The 12,557-nt window shown below is 58.6% G+C and overlaps 1 non-coding gene across 1 annotated transcript; it reads right to left on the reverse strand.

Annotated features, from left to right (window-relative positions):
- Positions 1 to 242: 242 nt before the first annotated feature.
- LOC131872226 (5S ribosomal RNA) lies at positions 243 to 361 on the reverse strand. Its single transcript, XR_009370403.1, has one exon. It is a non-coding gene; the product is annotated as a 5S ribosomal RNA (ribosomal RNA).
- Positions 362 to 12,557: the final 12,196 nt, after the last annotated feature.

Consider the following 12,557-nt stretch of genomic DNA (forward strand, 5'->3'; position numbering starts at 1 on the left):
AGGTGCACACCGATTTCACCTGGGTGCGCGCGCAGCACCTCGGGCGCACCGGGGTGCGCGCACAACGCCCGGGTTGCACCGTGGCCTGTGTGCTCGGGGTGCCTCGGGTGCGCGCTCGGTGTCGCCCCCGCGCGCGCGGTAGTGCGGGCAGCGCACCCCGGCCCGGCCCGGCCCCGACGAGAACGCAAACGGGCAAAAGGTTTATTCAAATAGCATTGCGACGCCCGGCGAAAAACTAAAAAAGGGTGCAACACCGGGACTTCCCGGGAGGTCACCCATCCCAGTACTACTCCGGCCCAAGCGCGCTTAACTGCGGAGTTCTGATGGGATCCGGTGCACTAATGCTGGTATGATCGCACCCGTTATGAGCTTGTCGCAGTGTGTACTTAGCAAACCGCGACCCACGTGCGAATCCACCCCGGCCACCCACCCCCGTCGAGGTGCACACCCTCCCTCGCGAAGTGCGCCCCGTTCGCCAAGTGTGAGCCCTGCCCGGGTGCGCGCACCTTGCTAGGGCGTCGGGTGTGCACCCGGCCCGGCCTACGTGCGTGCACCTGGAGGGGGCGTCGTGTGCGTGCAGTGTCCCGTCTGCAACGCGGTGCCCACACACCACCTCGGGCGCAACGACCTGCGCTCACATGTGGGCCGAGTGCACCTTGGTGCATGTTCGGGGCGCCTCGGGTGCACGCTCGATCTTGCCCCGGTGCACCAAGGCGCTCGGTTTGCCCCGGGTGCGCACTTGGTGCAAGGTGGGCACCCAAAATAGGGATCAAGCACCAAAACACAAGTTTCGGGATGCAAAATGGGACCCAAGGACCACAAATGCGTTCCAAGACCCATGATGGGTCCACGAGAACAAAAATGTGTTCCGAGACTTAATAAACAAATATTGGGTTTTAGGAGAAGAAACATGCTCTGATGCCCAAAACGAGAATCGACCCCGAAAAGGCCACAGGCCAAAAGTGGGATGCGAGACAAAAAAAAATGGGACCCGAGGACCAAAATTGGGTTCCCAGGTCGAAGACAGGGCAACCGGACAAGAAACGACCTCTAAGGCTCGAAATGAGTCCCGACGACTAAAACTTGACAAGAAGCACCCATCAGGCACCCAACTCGACACCCATGGGATGCCGACCCACCCGGGCTTCCACCTAGCACACCTTGGCACCCACCCACCCTCGCACCCAACCTCGCACCCAACTTAGCACCTTTGAACCCACATTGGCACTCACCCTGACCCTGGCACCTTGGAACCCACATTGGCACTCACCTTGACCCTGGCACCCACCTTTGCACTCACCTTGGGACCCACCCTGGCTCCCACCTCGGCACCCACCCAGACACCCACCTTGGTTCCTTGGCACCCACCTTGGATCCTTGGCACCCACCCCGACACCCACCTTGGCACGCAACTTGGCTACTTGCCACCCACCTTGGCTCCTTGACGCCCACCCCGACAACCACCCCGTGACCTACCCTGGCTAGGGTTGGTGCACACCCACCCTGGTGCCCACCTTGGCACCCACCCTATGACCCACCTTGGCACGCACCTTAGTACCCACCCCGTTACCCACCCTAGGACCCACCCCGTGACCCACCTTGGCCAGGGTGGGTGCACCCACCCTGGTGCCCACCTTGGCACCCACCCATCCTAGCACCCAGCCTGTGACCGGGCTTGGAACCCAACCTTGCACCCGCACCCGTCTTGGCCAGTGTGGGTGCGCACCCATCCTGGCACCCACGTTGTGACACACCCTTTAACCCACGCACCCTAGCACCCACGTTGGCACCCACCTTGGAACCCAACCTAGCAACTTGGCACCCACCCCGTGACCCACCTTGGCATCCACCATAGCAGTCGCCGACTTGGCACCCACCTCGGCACCCACCTTGACACTTGTGGACCCACCTTGCCACTCACCCTAGCATCGACCCATCCTAGCACCCACCCTGGCACCTTTGCACCCTAGCACTCACCCATCCTAGCACCTAACCTGTGACCCACCTTGACACTCACCCTCGCACCCACCTTGGAACCCAACCTAGCACCCACCCACCCTGACACCAACCCTAGCACCTACCCACCCTTGCACCCACCCTGTGACCCATCTTGGCACCCACCCATCCTACCACTCAACCTATCACCCACCTTCTCACCCACCTTGGCATCCACCTTAGCACCCACCCACACTGGCACCTTGGCACCCACCTCGGGCAAGGTGGGTGCACACCCACCCTGGCACCCAATTTAGAACCCACCGAGCATGTTACCCACCTTGGCACCCACATTGCAGCCCACCCTAGTACCCACCCTATGACCCACATTGGCATCCACACCCTAGCACCCAGGCACCTCGACACCCGCCTTGACACCCACCCTAGCACTGAACCTGTGACCCACCTTGGAACTCACCCTAGAACCCACCCACCCTGTGAACCACCTTGGCATCCACCTTAGCACCCACCCACCTTGGCACCCACTCTAGCACTCACCCATCCTAACACCCAACTTGTTACCCACCTTGGCACCCGCCCTCGCGTCCACCTTGAAACCCACCCTAGCACCCACCCACGCAGGAGCCCACCTTGGCACCCAACCTAACACCCACGCATCCTGGCACCCAACTTGTGACCCACCTTGGAACCCACCCTAGTACCCACCTTTGAACCCACTATATCACCAACCCACCTTGGCACCCACCCTATGACCCTCTTTGGAATCCACCCTAGCACGCACCCACCCTGGCACCCACCATGGAGCGCACCCTAGCACCCACCCACCTCGGCACGCACCTCAACACCCACCTTGGTGTGCGCACTGCGCCAACCTCTCAAAGACCCTATGTGGTGCGCTCCAAAGTGTACACCTTTGGTGCGCTCCAAGGTGCGCACCTTTGGTGCACACCGAGGTGCACACCAAAGTGTGCACCGAGGTGAGCACCAAAGTGCACTCCAGGGTGCACACCAAGGCGTGCACCTTTGGTGCGGTCAATGCAAACGAATTCGGAAGTTGGGGTCGATGTCCTAATCGCTGCTGCAGACTACACGTATGAGAATCGGACAAATAGCTTTATATAGGGGAGGTGTTGCGTTTGATGGGTCGACTCCCCTGGTTGTGTGCACTGCACCAACTTCAAAGACCCTGTCTTGTTTAAGAAGTCAAAAGTTGGGGTGGATGTCCTAATCATTGCTGCAGTCTACGCATGTATGAGAATCAGACAAATAGCTTATATAGGGGAGGTGTTGCATTCGGTGGGTTGACTCCCCTGGTTGTGCGCACTGCGCCAACCTCAAAGACCCCGCATAGCAGAAGAAGTCGGAAGTCGGATTTTGGTGAGCACCAAGGCGTGCACCTTTGGTGCGGTCAACGCAGACGAATTCAGAAGTTGGGGTGGATGTCCTAATCGTTGTTGCAGGCTACACATGTATGAGAATCAGACAAATAGCTTATATAGGGGAGGTGTTGGGTTTGATGGGTCAACTCCCTTGGTTGTGCGCATTACGCCAACCTCAAAGACCTTGTTTTCGTTAAGAAGTCAAAAGTTGGGGTCAATGTCCTAATGGCTCCTGCAGGCTACACATGTATGAGAATCGGACAAATAGCTTATATAGGGGAGGTGTTGGGTTTGATGGGTCGACTCCCCTGGTTGTGCGCATTACGTCAACCTCAAAGACCTTGTTTTCGTTAAGAAGTCAAAAGTTGGGGTCGATGTCCTAATTGCTCCTGTAGACTACACATGTATGAGAATCAGACAAATAGCTTATATAGGGGAGGTGTTGGGTTTGATGGGTTGACTCCCCTAGTTGTTCGCATTACACCAACCTCAAAGACCTTGTTTTCGTTTAGAAGCCGAAAGTTGGGGTCGATGTCCTAATTGCTCCTGCAGGCTACGCATGTATGAGAATCAGACAAATAGCTTATATAGGGGAGGTGTTGGGTTTGATGGGTCGACTCCCCTGGTTGTGCGCATTGCGCCAACCTCAAAGACCCTGCATTGCGGATGAAGTCGAAAGTCAGAGTTTGGTGTGCTACAAGGTGTGGTCGAAGGTGCTCACCTAGGTGTGCACCTTTGGAGCACAGGAAAAGTGCCCTCCAAAAGTGCGCACCTTTGGAGTGCACAAAAGTGCCCTCCAAAAGTGCGCACCTTTGGAGCGCAGAAAAGTGCCCTCCAAAAAGTGCCCTCCAAAAGTGCGCACCTTTGGAGCGCAGAAAAGTGCCCTCCAAAAAGTGCCCTCCAAAAGTGCGCACCTTTGGAGCGCAGAAAAGTGCCCTCCAAAAAGTGCCCTCCAAAAGTGCGCACCTTTGGAGCGCAGAAAAGTGCCCTCCAAAAAGTGCCCTCCAAAAGTGCACACCTTTGGAGCGCAGAAAAGTGCCCTCCAAAAAGTGCCCTCCAAAAGTGCGCACCTTTGGAGCGCAGAAAAGTGCCCTCCAAAAAGTGCCCTCCAAAAGTGCGCACCTTTGGAGCGCAGAAAAGTGCCCTCCAAAAAGTGCCCTCCAAAAGTGCGCACCTTTGGAGCGCAGAAAAGTGCCCTCCAAAAAGTGCCCTCCAAAAGTGCGCACCTTTGGAGCGCAGAAAAGTGCCCTCCAAAAAGTGCCCTCCAAAAGTGCGCACCTTTGGAGCGCAGAAAAGTGCCCTCCAAAAGTGCGCACTTTTGGTGCGCACCAAGGCGCTGGTTCGGTCGTTGCAGGCGAGTTCGGAAGTTGGGGTCGATGTCCTGAGCGGAGGTGCAAACTACACAGGTGTCGGAATCGGACAAATAGCTTATATAGGGGAGGTGTATGCTTCGATGGGTCGACTCCCCAGGTTGAGCGCACCGCGCCAACCTCAAAGACCCTACGGTATGGATGAAGTCGGAAGTTGGGTCCGATGACCGATTCGATTAGTAGGTATGCTCATGAGGTCGGAATTTGGGTCCGATGACCTGCCATGTGCAGGAAGGCGAATGTTGACACTGTGCGTTGCAAGGTGCACACCAAGGCGCTGGTGCGGTCTTTTTAGTCGAGTTCGGAAGTTGGGGTCGATGTCCTGATCGGAGGTGCAAGCTACACAGGTGTGGGAATCGGACAAATAGCTTATATAGGGGAGGTGTATGCTTCGTTGGGTCGACTCCCCGGGTTGAGCGCACCGCGCCAACCTCAAAGACCCTACGGTATGGATGAAGTCGGAAGTTGGGTCCGATGACCGATTCGATATGTAGGCATACTCGCGAGGTCGGAATTTGGGTCCGATGACCTGCCACGTGCAGGAAGGCGAATGTTGGCACTGTGCGTTGCAAGGTGCGCACCAAGGCGCTGGTTCGGTCGTTGGAGGCGAGTTCGGAAGTTGGGGTCGATGTCTTGATCGGAGGTGCAAACTACACAGGTGTGGGAATCGGACAAATAGCTTATATAGGGGAGGTGTATGCTTCGTTGGGTCGACTCCCCGGGTTGAGCGCACCGCGCCAACCTCAAAGACCCTACGGTATGGATGAAGTCGGAAGTTGGGTCCGATGACCGATTCGATATGTAGGCATACTCGCGAGGTCGGAATTTGGGTCCGATGACCTGCCATGTGCAGGAAGGCGAATGTTGGGACTGTGCGTCGCAAGGTGCGCACCAAGGCGCTGGTGCCGTCGTTGCAGTCGAGTTCGGAAGTTGGGGTCGATGTCCTGGTCAGAGGTGCAAACTACACAGGTGTGGGAATCGGACAAATAGCTTATATAGGGGAGGTGTATGCTTCGATGGGTCGACTCCCTGGGTTGAGCGCACCGCGCCAACCTCAAAGACCCTACAGTATGGATGAAGTCGGAAGTTGGGTCCGATGACCGATTCGATACGTAGGCATATTGGCGAGGTCTGAATTTGTGTCCGATGACCTGCCATGCGCAGGAAGGCGGAATTTGGGTCCGATGACCGAGTTGATGGCGTGCCATGCGCAGAAAGGCGGAATTTGGGTCCGATGACCGAGTTGATGTTGATGGCCCGCCATGCACAGGAAGGCGGAATTTGGGTCCGATGACCGATTTGAAGGCGTGCCATACGCAAAAAGGCGGAGTTTGGGTCCGATGACCGAGTTGATATTGATGGCCCGCCATGCGCAGGAAGGCGGAATTTGGGTCCGATGACCTGACATACGCATGGAGTCCGACTCGGGGGCCGATGTTCGATTCGATGACTTGCATTGTGGGTAAAGTCGGAAGTTGTGGTCTTTGACCCGATTCGATGACCAGACTTCGGCTGCTTGAGAATCGGACAAATAACTTATATAGGGGAGGTAGTGTTCTCGAGCATCCTCCCCCCGTGCCCGTTTATGTCGATTGATGCTGGTGCTCGACTGGTTGGAGCGCTCGGATGCAAAAATCTTGCACCAGGATTTATCGATTGTGATGGACACGGCAAGTCTCCTGATTGCTATGCAGGAGCTCATCGTGAATCTCTATGCGGCCTTGGTATGGACTCGACCTGCGGAATGGTTCGGCAATGGTAGTCGCTCCAACACGTCCTTGCAATGGCCACAGAGGTGATTCGACTAGAGCTCCAGTCTAGCTTTTGGGTTGCTTGGCGGACTGGTATAGCCGCGATCGAGTTCCGGCCATGAACGTTTTAGATAGCTCTTGGGCTTTCTGGGACGGAAGTCGGAAGTTTGGGCTGTTGTCCGATTTGATGACCATTCTTCGGATGTGTGAGAATCGGACAAATAACTTATATAGGGGACTGTGTTGTCTCACGCAGCCCCCTCCGTGCCCCTCTATCTCGACCGATGTTGGTGCTTGAAAGGGTTGGGATCGCTCGGATTTATAAACGTGCACCACCATTTGTCGAGTGTGAGGGACGCGGCAGGTCTCCTAAATGCTATGCGGGCGCTCTCTGAGAATCTCTATCCGGCCTCGACACAGACTAGTCTTGCTGAATGGTTTGGCACTGGTAGTCGATCCAACACGTCGTTGTTGTGGCCGCCTAGGCGATTCGATTCGAGCCCCCGTCTAGCTTTTGGGTTGCTTGGCGGATTTTGCCCTATCCGCAAGTGAGCTCGGTCCCTAAACGTTCGAGAAACCCGATTGCTATGCGCCGACTCTCTTTCTTGCGAGCCTCCATCTAGCTTTTGGGTCTCTACGGAACGGAAGTCGGAATCTGGGACCGTTGTTTGATTCGACGAGGCAGACTACGGTTGTGCGAGAATCGGACAAATAACTTATATAGGGGAGGTGTTGACTGGAGCATTCTCCCCCGTGCCCCTCTAACTCGACCAATGCTGGCGCTCGAACGGTGGTAGCGCTCGGATTTTCATTGAGCGCCAGCATTGGTCGATTTAGAGGGGCATGCGAGATTCCCGAATGCTATGCGAGGGCTCTAACGGAAATGTCTATTGGTTTCGGTATGGATGCAATTGCGAGTGGTTCGGCAAAGGTAGTCGTTCCGATGCGTCCATGTCGTGGCCAAATCGATAATTCGATTTGAGCCCTCGTATAGCATTTGGGTCTCTCGATGTGATTCCGCATTCCAGTCCCTTTGGGCACTGCTTGAGCCGCATCCCAGGGGGTTCCCTTCCCAATAATCTGCCTCGCAACCCGATTGCTATGCGGTGAGGCTCCTCGGCCGCCTCGGAACTATCTGTGTATCAGACGCATCGCGGGATAAGGGGTTGGCAACGGTAGTCGCCCCAAGCGCGTCCGATGCTTGGACCATTCCGAGGCGGCCCTGAAGCCTCTTCCGTCTAGCCGTTGGGTCCTTCTCGCCGCATCCCTCGCCTCGCACCCCGATTGCTATGCGGTGAGGCTCCTCGGCCGCCTCGGAACTATCTGTGTATCGGACGCGTCGCGGGATAAGGGGTTGTCACTGGTAGTCGCCCCAAGCGCGTCCGATGCTTGGACCATTCCGAGGCGGCCCTGAAGCCTCTTCCGTCTAGCCGTTGGGTCCTTCTCGCCGCATCCCTCGCCTCGCACCCCGATTGCTATGCGGTGAGGCTCCTCGGCCGCCTCGGAACTATCTGTGTATCGGACGCGTCGCGGGATAAGGGGTTGTCATTGGTAGTCGCCCCAAGCGCGTCCGATGCTTGGACCATTCCGAGGCGGCCCTGAAGCCTCTTCCGTCTAGCCGTTGGGTCCTTCTCGCCGCATCCCTCGCCTCGCACCCCGATTGCTATGCGGTGAGGCTCCTCGGCCGCCTCGGAACTATCTGTGTATCGGACGCGTCGCGGGATAAGGGGTTGTCACTGGTAGTCGCCCCAAGCGCGTCCGATGCTTGGACCATTCCGAGGCGGCCCTGAAGCCTCTTCCGTCTAGCCGTTGGGTCCTTCTCGCCGCATCCCTCGCCTCGCACCCCGATTGCTATGCGGTGAGGCTCCTCGGCCGCCTCGGAACTATCTGTGTATCGGACGCGTCGCGGGATAAGGGGTTGTCACTGGTAGTCGCCCCAAGCGCGTTCGATGCTTGGACCATTCCGAGGCGGCCCTGAAGCCTCTTCCGTCTAGCCGTTGGGTCCTTCTCGCCGCATCCCTCGCCTCGCACCCCGATTGCTATGCGGTGAGGCTCCTCGGCCGCCTTGGAACTATCTGTGTATCGGACGCGTCGCGGGATAAGGGGTTGTCACTGGTAGTCGCCCCAAGCGCGTCCGATGCTTGGACCATTCCGAGGCGGACCCGAAGCCTCTTCCGTCTAGCCGTTGGGTCCTTCTCGCCGCATCCTTCGCCTCGCACCCCGATTGCTATGCGGTGAGGCTCCTCGGCCGCCTCGGAACTATCTGTGTATCGGACGCGTCGCGGGATAAGGGGTTGTCACTGGTAGTCGCCCCAAGCGCGTCCGATGCTTGGACCATTCCGAGGCGGACCCGAAGCCTCTTCCGTCTAGCCGTTGGGTCCTTCTCGCCGCATCCCTCGCCTCGCACCCCGATTGCTATGCGGTGAGGCTCCTCGGCCGCCTTGGAACTATCTGTGTATCGGACGCGTCGCGGGATAAGGGGTTGTCACTGGTAGTCGCCCCAAGCGCGTCCGATGCTTGGACCATTCCGAGGCGGACCCGAAGCCTCTTCCGTCTAGCCGTTGGGTCCTTCTCGCCGCATCCCTCGCCTCGCACCCCGATTGCTATGCGGTGAGGCTCCTCGGCCGCCTTGGAACTATCTGTGTATCGGACGCGTCGCGGGATAAGGGGTTGTCACTGGTAGTCGCCCCAAGCGCGTCCGATGCTTGGACCATTCCGAGGCGGACCCGAAGCCTCTTCCGTCTAGCCGTTGGGTCCTTCTCGCCGCATCCCTCGCCTCGCACCCCGATTGCTATGCGGTGAGGCTCCTCGGCCGCCTTGGAACTATCTGTGTATCGGACGCGTCGCGGGATAAGGGGTTGTCACTGGTAGTCGCCCCAAGCGCGTCCGATGCTTGGACCATTCCGAGGCGGCCCCGAAGCCTCTTCCGTCTAGCCGTTGGGTCCTTCTCGCCGCATCCCTCGCCTCGCACCCCGATTGCTATGCGGTGAGGCTCCTCGGCCGCCTTGGAACTATCTGTGTATCGGACGCGTCGCGGGATAAGGGGTTGTCACTGGTAGTCGCCCCAAGCGCGTCCGATGCTTGGACCATTCCGAGGCGGCCCCGAAGCCTCTTCCGTGTAGCCGTTGGGTCCTTCTCGCCGCATCCCTCGCCTCGCACCCCGATTGCTATGCGGTGAGGCTCCTCGGCCGCCTTGGAACTATCTGTGTATCGGACGCGTCGCGGGATAAGGGGTTGTCACTGGTAGTCGCCCCAAGCGCGTCCGATGCTTGGACCATTCCGAGGCGGACCTGAAGCCTCTTCCCTCTAGCCGTTGGGGCTTTCTCGCCGCATCCCTCGCCTCGCACCCTGATTGCTATGCTGTGAGGCTCCTCGGCCGCCTTGGAACTATCTGTGTATCGGACGCATCGCGGGATAAGGGGTTGGCAGTGGTAGTCGCCCCAAGCGCATCCGATGCTTGGACCATTCCGAGGCGGCCCTGCAGCCTCTTCCGTCTAGCCGTTGGGGCCATCTCGCCGCATCCCCCACCTCGCACCACGATTGCTATGCGGTGAGGCTCCTTGGCCGCCTCGGAACTATCTGTGTATCGGACGCATCGCGGGATAAGGGGTTGTCACTGGTAGTCGCCCCAAGCGCGTCCGATGCTTGGACTATTCCGAGGCGGCCCTGCAGCCTCTTCCGTCTAGCCGTTGGGGCCATCTCGCTGCATCCCCCACCTCCTCGGCCGCCTCGGAACTATCTGTGTATCGGACGCATCGCGGGATAAGGGGTTGGCAGTGGTAGTCGCCCCAAGCGCGTCCGATGCTTGGACTATTCCGAGGCAGCCCTGCAGCCTCTTCCGTCTAGCCTTTGGGGCCATCTCGCCGCATCCCTCGCCTCGCACCCCGATTGCTATGCGGTGAGGCTCCTCGGCCGCCTGGGAACTATCTTCGTATCGGACGCATCGCGGGATAAGGGGTTGTCACTGGTAGTCGCCCCAAGCGCGTCCGATGCTTGGACTATTCCGAGGCGGCCCTGTGGCCTCTTCCGTCTAGCCGTTGGGGCCATCTCGCCGCATCCCCCACCTCGCACCCCGATTGCTATGCGGTGAGGCTCTTCGGCCGCCTTGGAACTATCTTCGTATCGGACGCATCGCGGGATAAGGGGTTGTCACTGGTAGTGGCCCCAAGCGCGTCCGATGCTTGGACTATTCCGAGGCGGCCCTGCAGCCTCTTCCGTCTAGCCGTTGGGGCCATCTCGCCGCATCCCCCACCTCGCACCCCGATTGCTATGCGGTGAGGCTCCTCGGCCGCCTTGGAACTATCTTCGTATCGGACGCATCGCGGGATAAGGGGTTGTCACTGGTAGTCGCCCCAAGCGCGTCCGATGCTTGGACTATTCCGACGCGGCCCTGTGGCCTCTTCCGTCTAGCCGTTGGGGCCATCTCGCCGCATCCCCCACCTCGCACCCCGATTGCTATGCGGTGAGGCTCCTCGGCCGCCTTGGAACCATCTTCGTATCGGACGCATCGCGGGATAGGGGGCTGTCACTGGTAGTCGCCCCAAGCGTGTCCGATGCTTGGACCATTCCTAGGCGGCCCTGAAGCCTCTTCCGTCTAGCCGTTGGGGCCTTCCCGCCCCATCCCTCGCCTCGCACCCCCGATTGCTATGCGGTGAGGCTCCTCGGCCGCCTTGGAACCATCTGTGTATCGGACGCATCGCGGGATAAGGGGTTGGCACTGGCAGTCGCCCCAAGCGCGTCCGATGCTTGGACCATTCCGAGGTGGCCCTGAAGCCTCTTCCGTCTAGCCGTTGGGGCCTTCCCGCCCCATCCCTCGCCTCGCACCCCGATTGATATGCGGTGAGGCTCCTCGGCCGCCTTGGAACTATCTGTGTATCGGACGCATCGCGGGATAAGGGGTTGGCACTGGTAGTCGTCCCAATCGCATCCGATGCTTGGACCATTCCGAGGCGGCCCTGCAGCCTCTTCCGTTTAGCCGTCGGGGCCTTCCCGCCGCATCCCTCGCCTCGCATCCCGATTCCTATGCGGTGAGTCTTCTCGGCCGCCGCGGAACTATACCTGTTATTGCTACTGCATCCTTCGGCTGGTAACCTCCTCTGCCGCCTTGGAACGTTCTCTTTGTCGGACGCGTCGCGGGATAAGGGGTTGGCACTGGTAGTCGCCCCAAGCGCGCCCGATGCATAGACCGCTCCGAGTCGACCTTGCTTTCAGCCTCTCACATGCATAGACCTCTCTGAGTCGACCCTGCAGCCTCTCACGTTTAGCCTTTGGAATCTCGCCTCACAACATGATTGCTATCCTTGATGCATCCCTTGCCTCGAGCCCTGATTGCTTTCTTGGCTGCATCCCTCCTCTCCTCACAGCCCGGTTGTCATCACTGCTTCATCCGTCGCTTCATGCATTCTGGCTGCTGGGCCCTTCCCACCGCACACCTCGATTGCTATCTCTTCTGCATCACACACCCCGATTGCTATCTCTGCTACATCCCTCGGCTCTCACTTCTGCATCCTTCGCCTCACACCTCGATTGCTATCAATGCTGCATCCGTAACCTCACACCCCGATTGCTATGCGGGGAGGCTCCTTGGCCGCCTTGGAAATTTCTGTGTGTCGGACGCACCGCGGGATAAGGGGTTGGCACTGGTAGTCGCCCCAAGTGCGCCCGATTCTTAGACCGCTTCGAGGTGACCTCGTAGCCTCTTTCGTCCAGGCTTCCTGCCTTCAACGCCCTTTTTACACCTCGATTGCTATGCGCGGGCTCGTTGGCGTCTATCACCTCTCTGCGAAGAGTGGCACGATGATTGTTGGGGTAAATCGTAGCAGTCCGATCTCTGGCCTTGGGCCATTGTGAGGGCTGATCGATTTCCTGTGCGCATCTCGTGTTCGCCCAGTAACAGACTCGACGACTTGTAATCGGTCTTGTTCCCGATTGTTCCTGGAGGTAGTCTTCGGAACTCTTGGATTTGACCTGTCACTCGAACTGTCCTCTTCCGAGGATGCTTGTGTGTGTGTGCTTGTGCCATTTCCTTGGCGGTATTAACGAGATATTAAAGAGCGGAGTGAGCGCCTCGCCCAGCTATGTTTGGGGCTCTCACTCCCTTA

The sequence above is a fragment of the Cryptomeria japonica genome, unplaced genomic scaffold (genome assembly GCF_030272615.1).
Source record: "Cryptomeria japonica unplaced genomic scaffold, Sugi_1.0 HiC_scaffold_539, whole genome shotgun sequence".
Classification (NCBI taxonomy): domain Eukaryota; kingdom Viridiplantae; phylum Streptophyta; class Pinopsida; order Cupressales; family Cupressaceae; genus Cryptomeria; species Cryptomeria japonica.